Genomic DNA, 14,783 nt, shown 5'->3' on the forward strand with positions numbered 1-14,783 from the left:
CTGACTGACTGAACAATGCGTTCAACGATCAACACTTCCTGTGTTCTTACACTCAAAGCACACGTCACAGAGAGAGACACAAAACAATACATTTCAGGAAAACTCAAAGGAAGAACTCCTGAGCACCAACATCTGCATAAATCATGAAAGGATTAGTATTTACATCCTTTAAAACACTGTTTTCACATATTACTCTGACCTTCCAAGCTACAGTGCAGTGTATAAGTATTTGCCTCCTCATATTTTTTCTCTATTTTTGCAGATTTGTCACTAAATGGTTTCAGATTCTCATAAAAAATCATTTTATTTATTGAAGCAACTAAGTTTTGTAACACCTATAGTAACTATGTGTAATTGTCCCCCTAAACATAATAACTTGGTGGGTTCTTGAGCAAGAACTGCCCTTTTAAGGTCCTGCAACAGCACTCAATTGAGTTCAAGTCAGGACTGTGACTAGGCCACTCCAAAACTTAAATTCATTCAGAGGTGGAATTGCCCTTGTGCAATGGGTCTTTATCTTGTTGCATAACCTATTTATGCTTGACCTACAGATCACAGACTGAAGACTGGGTATTGTTCTGTAGTAGAGAGGAGAATTCATGGCTCCAACAATTATAGCAAGCTGTCTAGGTCTTGTAGCAGTGCATCCCTACACCATCATACTACCACCACCATGTTTTACTGTTGGTATGTTGTGATTAGTAGAATACTGTAGCTTTACACCAGATGTTATGGGACTCATGTCTACCAAAAAGTTCCACTTACAACTTATCAGTCCATGAAACATTATTCCAAAAGGTGTGGAAGTCATCATGGTGGTTTTTGGCAATTGTGAGAGGAGTTTTCTTCTTGATTAACAGTGTTTTTGCCTTGCAACTCTTCTATGGAGATTTTGCTTTCTAACGGTGGAATCATGAACACTGACCTTCTCTGAGATGAGAATCATCTGTGATTTCTTAGATGTTCATCTGGGTTCTTTTGTAAATTCCTGGACGAGTTGCTGCTGTGCTCTTGGAAGAATGTCGGTAGGCCTGTCACTTCTGGGAAAATTCATCACTCTTCCAATTTTTCTCCATTTGGAGAAAATGGCTTGCACTGTGGTTCACTGGAGTCCCAGAGCTTTAGAAATGGCTGTCAAGACTTATACATTTTAATAACTCTTCTTTATTTTGGAATTTCTTTTCATTGTGGCACAGTGTGCTGCTTGTTGAGATCTTCACAGTGCTGGAAAAGTTCTGTTTAAATGATGTTTAGATTCAACAGGGCTGTCAGTAATGAAGCTTGGATGAGTCTTATTGAATTGATCCAAATGATCAACTACATTTGGTGAATTGGTTGATTTAGTAACTAAAGAGAGGCAAATACTTTTTCACACAGGGCCAGTTGGTGTTGAATAATTATTTGGCTTTAGTAAGTGAAATGATCATTTAAAAAATAAAAAGACAAAACAAAAAACTTATTCTATGTTTACTCCAGTTGTCCATGTCTTTGTCTAATGAATTTTGATTAAAGATCTGAAAAAAGTAACAAATGTGCAAAAAAATCAAAGAAATTAGGTAAAACCTTTAGTTTTACTTTTATAGTTACTTTTTCACAGCACAGAGCTTTTACCACTTTCAATGACTTACCAGAATCTTGAACACAGTTTTCAATGAGATAAACCTCATCTTTTAAAAAGAGCTTAGTATCTGAGAGAAATTGGCCAGTAAAAGAGCACATTAGAGGGTCATCACATGATGTAAGATGTTATTGATCCATAATCTGCACTGATCCAGATACTTTACATTAAATATCAGTCATTTAAGGGACATCTTCATGTGTAGTATGTTCAAATAGAATCATCTGAGTCCTGAAACTGTGTGCATCCAAATATGGTAGCGAATTTGAAAAAGGAAGTGCAGAGAGAGCTTTATCTGTTTCTATATGTGATGACTGGTGTTAAAGGTACTACTGATTAGCATGCAAGCAGTCAGTAAACATGGTTTGCCATGTTGAGTTAATGGGGTTTAAGTGCAAACAGATCATCAGTTGTACTCTTTGAGGTAGTGAGAGGTCTGATGTCAGATTTAACCCCCTCTGTGCTGCTCTGGACTCAAGCTTGAAGGTGCATATATGTGATTTACTGCATGGTGTGATTGTCTGAGTGCAGCTGTGTGGGTTGTGGGTCTATTTTGATTGCTCAGATCATTTACAGTTTGCTTTCCAGTTTGTCTTCTGTTATTATTTCTACACAATCTATTTGTAATTGAGATTAAATCTAAGTAAAAAAACGAGCTCAGTTGAGGTCTATTGTCATCATGGAGCTTTCTGCATCACTGAGTTTCGATTCCTCATTAGCTGAAGATGTCATTACCACTATTTAACTAGAAAAGGATGACGTCAGACCACAGCCCTCTAAATAACTCCTCTCTGCCCTCAATCTTCAAACCTCTACTGGTTCTCTGTGGCTGTATGATCAGTGAGATGGCACTCTGTTTTAATATGGTTCACCTTCCTGCTTCAATGTCAGTCCACACCAACTCTCCTAAGGCCTGTCAGTACAGAACACCTTTTTGTTGTTTTCAGTGCAGAAACAACCACAACAAGTTGTTGAAGCTGTAATTTGGCAAATATGAGACACTTCTCATGTTTACTTTCGTGAGTCAGCAGGATTTGGGGGATTGAGTGCACTCTGTTGGGGATCTCTTTAGCATTATACAGTGTGCACACTGCTACACTGACAACAGGACACAAAAACTAATTGTCATACAGTGATCAGTACAGCGATTTTGAGATTTTGAAAGTTAAGTAGTGTCCACTTGACATAACATGGATCAGTTTTCACACATTAACTAAACTCTCCTGAGCTTGTTCTGCTGAAATGCTCCCACTGGCTGTACGCAGTACTGCAGACAAGAGCTCAGTATTATTAGGCAGTGAGTGATGTTTTTGTTTTTTCTTTGGAGCATCTGTAAACATGGACAGACACAAACGTTTTACTTTAATTTTGATAACAGCAAAACCTGTGAAATTTACTGTGTTACTAAAGTGACAAGCAGAGCACAAGGCCTTTTCACACCTCCTCCACTGATCAAACCCACAAAGCTGAAGCAAAATAGAGAGAAACCACAACGACCATTTTAACACCCATGATAGGAAATTTTGACTCAGACAGAAACACACTGTTTGTTCAAGAACAGAAAAGATGTCAAAAGAAAAGTACATTATTTATATTTTTGATGTTTTAGTCTTTTTCCATAAAATATCCCAAACCAATGATAATCTATTGTAATTAAAGTGAAAACACGATGCATGTACTTAGTTGTAGTAAAGACTGGCAAAGCATTAAGAAGCAGCGCTTAGACAGTCAGCTAATGATACATTTTATGTGTATTAACATTGTGTGAGTTTTATGTATATAACAACACAGAAACCAGAAATGAAGCGCCTGTCCTGCCTGTATGTTAGAAAAAAGAATTTGTTTTGGTTTCTTCGCATATTCACTGTACTGTGATCATTTGTTGACTTTTGCCACAACATTGATTTACAGCACTTTTCTGTCTTGTCACCAAATTCATCAATATTAAGATACTTTGCTAAACTACTAATGCCAACATTCAAATTAGAAGTTAAATCACAAATAAAACAAAACAGACAAACAAACAAACAAAAAAAAACATTATGATGAAATACATGACATTGTTCACTTTAATAATGTTGTTTTTATACTGTAATATTGACATGTGAGTCATTATATATCATGATAATAATATGCAAACTCTAATTGTAATTGTACTTCATTCTTCTAGTTTTACTTTATAAATTTTATATAACAGTTTCATAAGTGCTGAAATAAGTTCTGTATGTTGGCTGTAGCCTCTTGACCTTGTCCACCACTTGTCTGACCATGTTTGTACCCTTGAAGACAGACCTCCAGACCAGGTAGCCTATATAGACTCCTGCACCAGTGAATTCTGAAGTATCATCCTTACACCCACTTGTATATCTTTATAGGAATATGTAAAAATGAGTCCTAATGTAAGCTCTAACTAACTGGCCTGTCATTATTGTTGTGTATGATGACAGTACCTTTCAGGGTGATGCTGAATTTGCTCTATGTGTGCACAACTGAACATTACTGTGTTTCTGAAGTGACAAGCAGAGCACAAGGCCTTTCAGCACTAACTCCACTGGTCAGACCTACAAAGCTGAAGTAAAATACAGATAAACCACAATAAACATGTCAACACCCATTCTAGGAAATGTTGTCATAGACATAAACACACAAACTGCTCTTGAAGATAAGAAAAGATGATAAACATCACCGCAAACAACGTTGAATATAATGTTCACCATTTCTTTTCCTGTAAAGTTATTATTTTGGATGATGTTTTGCTCCAGCAGCCATATGTTTAAAAGCAGAGGTCAGTAAATAGGTGAGCTTGTCTCTGTGTGTGTGTGTGTGTGTGTGTGTGTGTTTGGGGGGTGTGAGTGGTGTTCAGGTAGCTCTTATCTTTTCAGGTATCTCTTGTCTATTACTGTGATTAGACTGAAGTTCTATAATCATTAAACTTTAGCAAACCAGTTTCATTGGGCTGTGCTATCATTAGTATGTGCAACTCTAATTGTACATTGTTTTTCGAGTTTTCTTATGTAAATGTTATTCTCCAAGTTTCAATAGTGCTGTATAAAATAAGTGCTACATGTTGACTATTACCTCTTGACCTCATTTCCTCACTGGTCTGTCCAAACTTGTACCCTTGAAGACAGACCTCCAAACCAGGTCTATACAGTCCTGCAGCAGTAAATCTAGATGGAGAGTCCATGAACCCTCTGTCATACCGTCCCCTACTGTTTATCCTGTGCGCTGCTTACACATTCATGTTTACACTGTGAGGATCAGTGAGGGACGTCAGAGACTCAGTAACAGACATCCACTCTTCTAGGATGTCTATATATTATACAGTTTATTATACAGTATATTACAGTGAACTGAAGCTCCTCAGTGGGAGTTTATTAGTTTATGTATCATCAGAGTGAGGTTAACAATAAACTAATAAACTATCTGTGATGAGACGCCATTGCCTCATACAGCATAGCGCCATCTCCTGGCCAGAGTCTCCCATCCACCTCTCTGCAGTTCTGAATGGACTCTAATCAATGTGCTCATCGCTGAAGTTCTTAATGTTTTGATCCAGTGTAGATGTTGTTCTGTGTTGATGTTCGTCTGTTTAATAGATATTTATTTAGTAGGTATTTATGAAGATAATATATAATATCTAAATGTATAAATATGGCAGTGAACACAGATGGGCCTGTAATGAGCAGCTGACCTGGTTTACTTATTTAAGAAGACAGGAAATGCAGCAAGAGGCTCCCATCGTCTGAGCACATGTTCAACCAGGTTTCTGTTCAGTCTGTTTGTCTGATATACTCGAGTTTTTGTCAGTCAGTCTTCACATTTGAGCTCTACCTGTGAGATTTTTATGTGGTTTCAGTGGAGCTGCTGAGGGCCGAGTGACACTATTCAAGTCCACTAATGAAGAACAAATAAAAGAATACTGTAAATCCATCAGCTGTGGAGACAGAACTGTAGACAGAACAGCTTTTTGACTGAACACAGTGAACAAACAAGCTGAATGAGTTGCTCTGATGTGTCCAGTGTGAAGGTTCACAGTCCATCAGTGATCTCTGAAAGCTCCGCTGATTCTCACAGAAATGCAGAGAATTAGTGTAAAATAATGTTTTAAAAGGTTCCAGTTATTAAATATGGTAAGTAATGAAATGTGATTCACCTGAAACTGATGCTCAATCAGATCCTGATCTTCACCTCATAATACAGTTCAGATACAGTCTGTGTTTCTTCAGCTGGAGGAGAAGATAATGAAACGAGCATGTGTGACACAGAAGCCCACATGAAGGTGGAGAATCCAAGATCAGCTTTAATTCTCACAGTTCAGTATAAACAGGCAGATCTAGTGCTGCTTCCTCCAAACAGTGACTCGAATCGTGTCGAAGCTTTAGCGCCCCCTCCGTTTAGAAACAGCTGCTTCAAGGCGAGAATCAAAGAGACCAAGTCACGTGATTTCAGCAAACCAAATTCATTACGTCATCACTGTTTGGAAATGGTTCAAAGTTTTGCGGTTCGACGGTGGGGGATCGGTCGACCCCCAAAGTGAGACCGAGTCAAAGGTAGGTGGGTCACCTACTGATCTCCATTCAGCTTTCATAATTTAGGTTCATAATAATGAACTTATTGAAATGAGACTCTGCTGATCAGCGGTCAGTCAGTGATATCAGGTTCTGATCTCCTGACATGTTACTGTCTCACCAGTATGAATTATAAACACATAAATACATTAATTAAAACCTATAAAAGTCACAGCTGTACAAACTCTTTCCTACACCCAGTTCAATAAACAACGTACCTTCACAGATTTAGGTTTCATACAGAATATAAATATTATGTATCATTTGATCTGCTGCCACAAAAACTTCATTTTCTGCACAAAATATAAGATGAACATGATTAAAATGTAATAACAGAGAGACATTTTTATCTTGGGGCTCACATCATGTCGAAAAATTCGATATGATAAAAATAATAGCGATAAAATGTATAGGATAATAAATTCAAGTTTCATGCCGCATTTACACTCGTTTGTCCAGCAGGTGGCGCCAGCGTGCGGTGTTTTGAGCGCTTCGAAACAATGAATCATTTTCCGAATCGATTCAGTTAGTCCAAAGCTTCAGAAAGCCTCGTTTCTCCATCACTGGGCAGAACTTCATAATGGAGTTCATACAGTTCAAGGCAGGAACTAAAACAAATGTAGGGACCCCTAAAATATGTACATCTCTCTATTTTCAAGCGATCTGTTAAGAAAACTGCATTTCCCGACATTCTTTTCTCTTTTCGCGGGTTTTATCTGGCGGTTTCCGTTCAGCCTTTTGGGAAAATTGACCATTCAGTTGACATTTAAGTATAACTGATCTGTTGTTAGCCAATCTGTAAAGAGAGGGGGCGGGTTTAGAGAGAGAGTGAGAGAGAGAGAGAGAGAGAGAGAGAGGCGGGGGGAGGGGGGCGTTTTTAGAGAGAGAGAGGGGGGGAGGTGGGTTTAGAGAGAGAGAGAGAGAGAGAGGAGAGAGAGAGAGAGAGGGGGGGGGGGGGGGGGGTTTTTAGAGAGAGAGAGAGGGGGAGGTGGGTTTAGAGAGAGAGAGAGAGAGAGAGAGAGTGGGAGAGAGGGGGGGGGGCGCCATTCAGTCTCTGTCAGGGTGTCGTTACCCAGAGGGCAGATCAGCTAAAGACTGTGTATCACAGCCCCCGAGCACACAGGCCTCTGTGTGGAGACTTCAGAGTGGGTCTGAAAGACGGTTAAAGAAGCTGAACCGAGCTGAAGGAGTTGTGACTGAACTGATGTTACGCACTTTACGTGCTGCGCTTCGAAAACCTTCGTGAATCGCTTTGCCCCGCAAGTTCGGACGTTTCAGTGTGGTTGCGTATTGTGAGGATTGACCGTGAGGACCGCTGCTCCAGCCAACGCACTGTGCTTTGTGAATCGAGAGGATACGTGAGTTCTCTCCGGCTGCGCTGTTGCTGGGGACGCTGCGCCGTTGCTCTGTGGGCTTCGTGGATCTGTGAGTATCGACTCATTTGAATCAGTGTTTCACTTAACGCTCTACAAATGGACCCCAACGAGTAGTTAAATCACAGCGCTGCTGAGCTGTTATACTAGTTTCACATTGCGCACTCTGGAGTCACACTTTGAGACAAAGTGTTGCATTTTGTTTGTGAAATACTGAACTGTTCCCTCTTTTACCCAGTTAAGTGTTTATGAGTCACTCATAAGGGTTGACAAACCCATTTAAGTGTTCTCAAACAAACTCATTGCCATTTGAGGTGAAGGCAGGCTCAGGAGGTTGTTTAATCCCTTTTCTTTTTTTTATTATTGATTCATTTTCCTTTAATGTGTGAGTGCACATAACTAATTTAAATTCTTTTATATATAATTCTTTTTTCCCTAACTGTAAGGTTAATTTAAATGATGTAGATATTTCAGTTTTCTTTTCTTTGGTTTAATTCTTGATTCTACAAAATAAATGGTCTCATTGTTGAGTTTTCCTAAAGTGTTGGTTTCACTGAGTACAACTCAGACAGGTTTTTAAGAGAGTAATTAATACTTAAAATGAGTATTAGACATTTTTGGAGGCACCGCGCTGATAACAATTGTATATCTGCAGATTTGCATGTCATTATTGAGATGTTCGCCGCTTAAACTTCATCGGGCGCCTTTAGGGAGGGGTTACACAAAACACAAACGCCAGTATAAAGATCAGAACAGGATTCACGGGGAAATAAACTGATAGAACTGCTAGAAAAGAACAGAACAAGACTTCACAAGGAATAAACTGAGAACAGCTCAACATAAAGAACATCGATCAGGAGAAATGAGTAACAGGTGTATCAGCAAAAGACTCAGTACTGAGGAGAGAGTGACCTCTGTAGGTGAGAGGGAGAGAGAGAATACCCTGGAGTGAGACTGACTGGAGTTAATATAAACACATGAAATGTTTAGTTAAACTTAGTTAAGTTAAAATATATCCAGCTGAGTGGAGACAGTAATGGAGTCAGTGAAAGTAGTGACCTCTGATCTCGATCTAAATGTACCTTGTGCGTAAATATTCAGCAGCTATGGCTGAATACAGAAAGATCATTCTGTAATTCTGAAATATTAATAAATGTGGAAGCCAACATGACAGAACATGTATTTTTCTGAGACATCTTCATTATTCTTGAATACAAAATATAGTTATAAAACAACAAAGAAAACACTGTCAAGAGCATCAGAGACTCATGGGCGCACAAAACTGTCAAGTAATGGGCTTTTTATTTAAATATGTAGAAAAGAGGCCTCATCTAAATATGAACTCAAACATCTTCCTCGTGTGTCTTAATTATAATGTCTAAATCAGTGGATTACAGCTGTAGCTAATCTCCTGAATGACTTTAAGAGCAGATGGTGTCACTGTAGGCTAAACTTCAGGGTCTGTGTTCACAAAACCACCTCAAGAATGAGAGTATTGATCTAAAACCAGTGTTTGTGATCATGATCATCATAAATACAGATGAATCTGATCTGTGTCGTCTAACTCAGAACTGCTTTGTGAACTCCAGCCTTGCTAAGGTTGAGGAGAGAGAGGATGGTGGTTGTTCTGGGCTGAGTTTCCCAAAAGAAAAGATTTTCAGTAGAAAGATGATTCTTGCCTCACTGGATGCCTTTCATCCAGTGACTGCTGGGATAGGCTCCAGCACCCCCTGCGACCCAGAAGGATAAGCAGTTTAGAAAATGTGTGTGTTTGTGTTTCTCCCTGTCTCTGCGTGGGTTTCCTCCCACAGTCGAAGAGATATTAAATTGCCCCTAGGTGTGTGTGTGTGTGTGTGTGTGCGTGTGTGTGCGTGTGTGTGTGCGTGCGTGCGTGCATGCGTGAGTGTGTTTCTGCCCTGTGATGGACTGACAATCTGTCCAGGTTGTTTCCTGCCTTTTGCCCAATGAGCGCTATGACCCAGGAGGATAAGTGGCTTAGATAGTGAGTGAGTGGTTGATTTCCTAATGTCACTTGAATTTGAAAGTGTCCAGAGCAGAAAGACTGAGATGCATTTGAAGTTTGTAAAGCTTAAATAATAACCAGGAGGTGAGTCGGGCCTGTTCAGCCCAGATAAATCTAGGCTGGTAATAGAAAAGCTGTCCTAAGTTCTGAGTCTGACCACATTCCTCCATATTTATGTTGGTCCTCGTCACACAGTCAACCTACCTTAACAATGGCAGATATCAAGTCTGTGTTCTGTCTTGTTAAAGAATGTTGATGCAGATGTTTGCATATTGGGCGTGTCTCTCCTCTTCTTCTATTTTAACACTCTTAGTTTTGTCTTTTCCCCTGTCCTGCCTTTTGTTCACTTGCTCCTCTGATCTCAGCTAATTATTAAACTTGTTGTTTGTTGTTGTTGCTGTGAGAGTCAATTATGGTGAAAAAGCAGTCAGTCCAAGTCCAAAGTTTCCTGTCCAAAGCTTCAGTTTCCTGATTCAAACATGTGGGTTTAATGTTTATATGGATATTATTAAGTTTGCTTTGTGACAGATTCATGAACTGTATTTATCCACTAAAACAGAGCCTTATTTCAAGCTTGTAGTTGAAAACAATGCTGAGTAAGAGTGTAACAGATATAAAACTGCCCAGCGTTACACTGAGTGGTCGTGTTTCTCTGTTACAATTCTTTATTTCAACATTTTCTTCATATTATGTCATATATATGTTTATTTGTGTACTTTTTTGTATTCATTTATTTATTCACTCATTTATTTATTCACAGATTATTAGCAATAAATTAGTGTTTCTAAACCTTGCAAAGTACTATATTTTTTACTGCACCATTCTTGGTGTTTTTACTTTGAATACTGGAGTTTTCAGGCACTTTTTACTAAACAGTGTTTGAAACTTCTAACTAGTGAGTAATTCTGAGTAACATCTACAACAGCTTGTCTTCCATGCATCTTGAGGTACAGTTTGAGTTCTGACCATTGCCATCAGGTAGGGAGGGGCTGGTCCATTTTTGGCTTTGTAGATAAGCATCAGGGTTTTAAATCTGATGTGTGCAGCTACAGAAAGCCAGTGAAGGGAGTGGAGTGACGTGACTGAAGATTGAAGATGAGCCGTGCTGCTGCATTCTGGATGAGTTGCAGAGGCTTGATGGCCGCATAGGAAGACCAGAGCGAGTTGCAGTAGTCGAGCCTTGAGGTGATAAGAGACTGAACTAGCACCTGGGTGGCCTCTGGGTGGCATTTAGGAGCAGCATGGTAGCCAAAGGCTGCTTCTTCGTGTCTAGTCTAAACGTTCAGCAGGACAAACTGGCCAGTTCTTTATTATGAGAGTTCAGCTCAGCTCATATCGCTGCAGCATATCAGATAAGTTTGATGCTCCAACACCATTAAGCAATTTATAGACCAGTAATAGCGTCTTAAAGTCTGTTCTCTAACAGACTCTTAGCCAGTGTAAGGATTTAAGAATGGGAGTAATGTGTTCTCTGCTTTTACTCCTAGTGAGAACACGGCCACATTTTGAATCATCTGAAGCTGTTTAAAAGTTTTGTCCCATTCAGTTAGTGATGTGCTATAGACACTTATAAAGTGAGTTAAGGGGACCCTAGTTATTTGGGGAGAGGGCCAAGTAGGTCTGAGTATCATCTGCAAATCTGTGGTGAGATATCCTATAGTCTGGTAGTATTTGGCCACGAGGAAGCATGTATAAATTAAAAGGAAAAAAAGCGGCACTCTGAACATTATTTTCTATTTATAAAGTCGTCCCTTCCTTGTGAACTGCACCGTTTTAGGACAGTTCCTGAGAGCCCAAACTAGTTCTCAAGTCTATCTATGGGAATTTTATGGTCAGTGGTTTCAAAGGCAGCACTGAGATCAAGCAGTAGTTGAACACCTACTTTTCCGAAACTGCATTTAAAGAATGTCATTAATAACCTTAATTAGAGCAGTTTCAGTACTATGATTAGGCCAAACGCCTGACTGAAATATGTCTAGACAGCTATTTAAGGACAGGTGAAATCTGTCTGTAAAAAGAGTTGCTTCTAGATTTTTCTTTTTTAAGAGAGGCTTCACCATTGCAGTTTTTAATGTGTTAGGAAAAACGCCCAACATGAGTGATATGTTTATTATCTGAAGTATGTCTGCTGCTATTGAGCGAAACACGTTTTTAAAAATTTGGTTGGTAATGTGTCAAAACTACGAGTGGATAATTTGAGACGACTCACTGTATTGATTAAAAGTTCAGTATTAATAGCACTAAACTGGGACATTTTAACCATGATATCTTTATGTGGTGATGAAGAGAACACAGGCTCTTTGATGGATATAGATGTACTAAAGGCTTCTTGGTCTTTTGGCTAAGATCAAGTGTAGTATCTGTTCTTATCAGTTTAATATCTGATACATTCTCTATATGAGGACTACAGATTAAATTGATTTTTAGAACAGGGAGATGGAAGAGGAGCTTGCTCCACTCCACGCATCGACCTGGTATTGCAGTACCTCCAGGACTGGTGCACCTCTCTTGTGGGGCAGTCATGGGCTGGAGGTTAGGGAACCAGCGGAATGACCGGAATGTCGCCAGTTTGATCCCCTGAGCCGACAGTATGTGACTGAAGCGCCCTTGAGCAAGGCACCTAAACCCCAACTACTCCCCGGGTGCTGTGGATAGGGCTGCCTACCGCCCCGGACAAGTGTGTTCACTGCCCCTAGTGTGTGTGTTCACTAGTGTGTATGTGTTGTTTCACTGCATGGATAGGAATTACCCCACTGTGGGATTAATAAAGGGTAACTTAATCTTAAAGGCTGGTATAATATTATAGACTTAGGTGTTAAAAAGTATGCACTCATTACATCTCTCAGTTGATACTAATTCAGGGGCCACATATGTAGATGACTTATTTAGTCAGCCATGGCGAAGTCAGGGGAGTATCCTGCTATGTTAATGTTATGGTTGATGATGCTGGAGAAGAAGGATTGTCTAGCTTTGCACATTATTGTGTTATAATCACGCAGCCTATCTTTGAAGATTTCTTTGTACATGACATGTTTTTAACTTCAACTGTTATAAGCTCATCCATCACACTGACAATTTTTGAGTTGAAGCTATCCAGCAAAGCCTCAACAGAGTCAGATGACTCACATAGTGCAGAGCATGTTTTGCTCATGAAAAGTGTAGCTGTGCTGTCATTTATAAACCTTTTCCTAAAGCAGATGTGTCTGCTCTTGATGTTTACTGAGGTCCACAGTTCAAAGAAAACACAGTAATGATATGACAAAGTAACATCATTAACAGTGGCTGATATGCTGAGACCTTTTGAGAACCACATCCAGAGTGTGACCATGACAGTGTGTGCTCACAGTGCAAAAGAGTGATTCTTCACTCTTACATAGATACAAATAGAAAACACAAGAAGCTTTGGATTTTTATTGTTTATTTGAAATGTTCTAAAAGTATTTATTTCATACTCATAGAAAATAATGAATTTAATTTACACAGGCTTTTAAATGCCATGTATAGAGCTCCCTAAAAACTGGTTACAAGGTTACAAAGGTGCTGTAGATTTCAGTAAAAACAGCTCATATAGTATCTGATTTTACAGCCTGAGGTGGGAAAATAACATTTTCTAATGGTTACGTTGAGTACCATTAACACTTAAGTTGAGTAACCTTGTCAAACAACACCAAAGAAAAACACACATTTTACATTACGTTATTTACATTAGTCTTGAGGCCTAAAATGAACTGTATACAGTGAGGCCCAGTGACATGCACAGACATTTACATGTTATAGGTTAGGCCGATCAAAATAGGCTGTTATTGTGTGCTGTAAGTGTAAATAAACTGAGCAAAGACAGCTTTAATGTTTTGATTGTGGTATTAAAAAAAGTTTTTATAAAACTATGTGTGGTTGTTGTGTCAAGCTTCAGAGGGCTAGGTGGCTAACAGACAGAGGTAGAGTAAGTGAGCTAACAGTAATAGCCGTGAGCTCGGCTGAGGGTTGTTCTCCCACCTGTATTCTGTATTACTGTGCTGAGTTCTAAGTAAAGCTGCATTATGGACAAGAACTTTGACTTGTCTGAGTTATTTCTGAGAACTCCTTTGTTACAATATATATAGGGTGAAATTTCATAATATGTTGAAGCTTTTATGTAGCAAAATATGTCCTTATTATGCAGTGATTTGTGTTAGTTGGGCTGATCATGATAGAATTTGACAGTACATACAGTTTAGCTGAAGTTTAGTGGTGGATCAGATAGACTCATTCTTGTTTTGACAGTCAGGTTTAATTTGACGTGCAGCTGCATGTTAAACTCTGAAGTTACCAGTTGAGCCAGACCTGTTTTAAACTGAGACTAAACTGCTGCTGAGCTAATGACAGAGCAAAAGCCCCAGTCAGTCCAGGATCAACTTCAGATGTGTGAAATGAAGGAGTGACAAGCCAGAAAAGAAAACAAACAAAAGCACATGGCCTAGCAATGTGCACTACAGTACAGACCCAGGAGGGGTAGTTTGTGACAAAATAACTGTAAATGTATTATTATTAAAATGTATTAAACACTAAAGCAGACAGAGAATTACATTTCAGTTTTGTTTAGCTTTAAAACAAGAGGAGGTGTGATTGAAGAATGAACATGACTGGCAACATAATACAACAAAAATAAAAGAAAAATATATTAAAAAGTGATTGAACACTCTCATTGTTCACACAATGAAATATTTTTACCAGTTCTCAGGTATATCAAAGGAATTATATTAACCTGCATCAAGATCTTCTGTGTATTTTTTATTTAGCACAGCAAATGTGTCAACTGATTATAATAACAGACATGAACAATAATAATAATAATAATACTAAAGTGACAAGTAAATGTAGGCATGCAGTTTGTATCAAAATCTGTGCAAAAAGAAATCAATTTCTTATACATTATATAGAATTTGGATAATCATTTGTGTTTTAAGGCTCGGTCTGGAACTGAAACAGTGCCATAACCATGTCATTACTGATACTGCGCTTCCTGAGAGAGAGAATAAATTAATCTGCTGGATGTTTTAGTTTATGGAGTCATTATTTAAAATCCTCTATTGCTGACCTACAAGATTAAATTATCTCTAATTAAGGATTTAATCCGTTCCTCAACTATAAAAGTTAAAGACAGCCATGCAAACTGCTAAACCGCAAATTTGTGCCTCTGGTTTTAAGAGTTAAAACTC

The 14,783-nt window shown here is 38.8% G+C and overlaps 1 non-coding gene across 1 annotated transcript; it reads left to right on the plus strand.

The window, feature by feature from the left end:
- The first annotated feature begins 11,906 nt into the window (after window positions 1-11,906).
- LOC118801711 lies at window positions 11,907-12,093 on the plus strand. The gene has a single exon (XR_005006567.1). It is a non-coding gene; the product is annotated as a U2 spliceosomal RNA (small nuclear RNA).
- Window positions 12,094-14,783: the final 2,690 nt, after the last annotated feature.

The sequence above is a fragment of the Colossoma macropomum genome, unplaced genomic scaffold (genome assembly GCF_904425465.1).
Source record: "Colossoma macropomum unplaced genomic scaffold, Colossoma_macropomum, whole genome shotgun sequence".
In the NCBI taxonomy this organism is placed as follows: domain Eukaryota; kingdom Metazoa; phylum Chordata; class Actinopteri; order Characiformes; family Serrasalmidae; genus Colossoma; species Colossoma macropomum.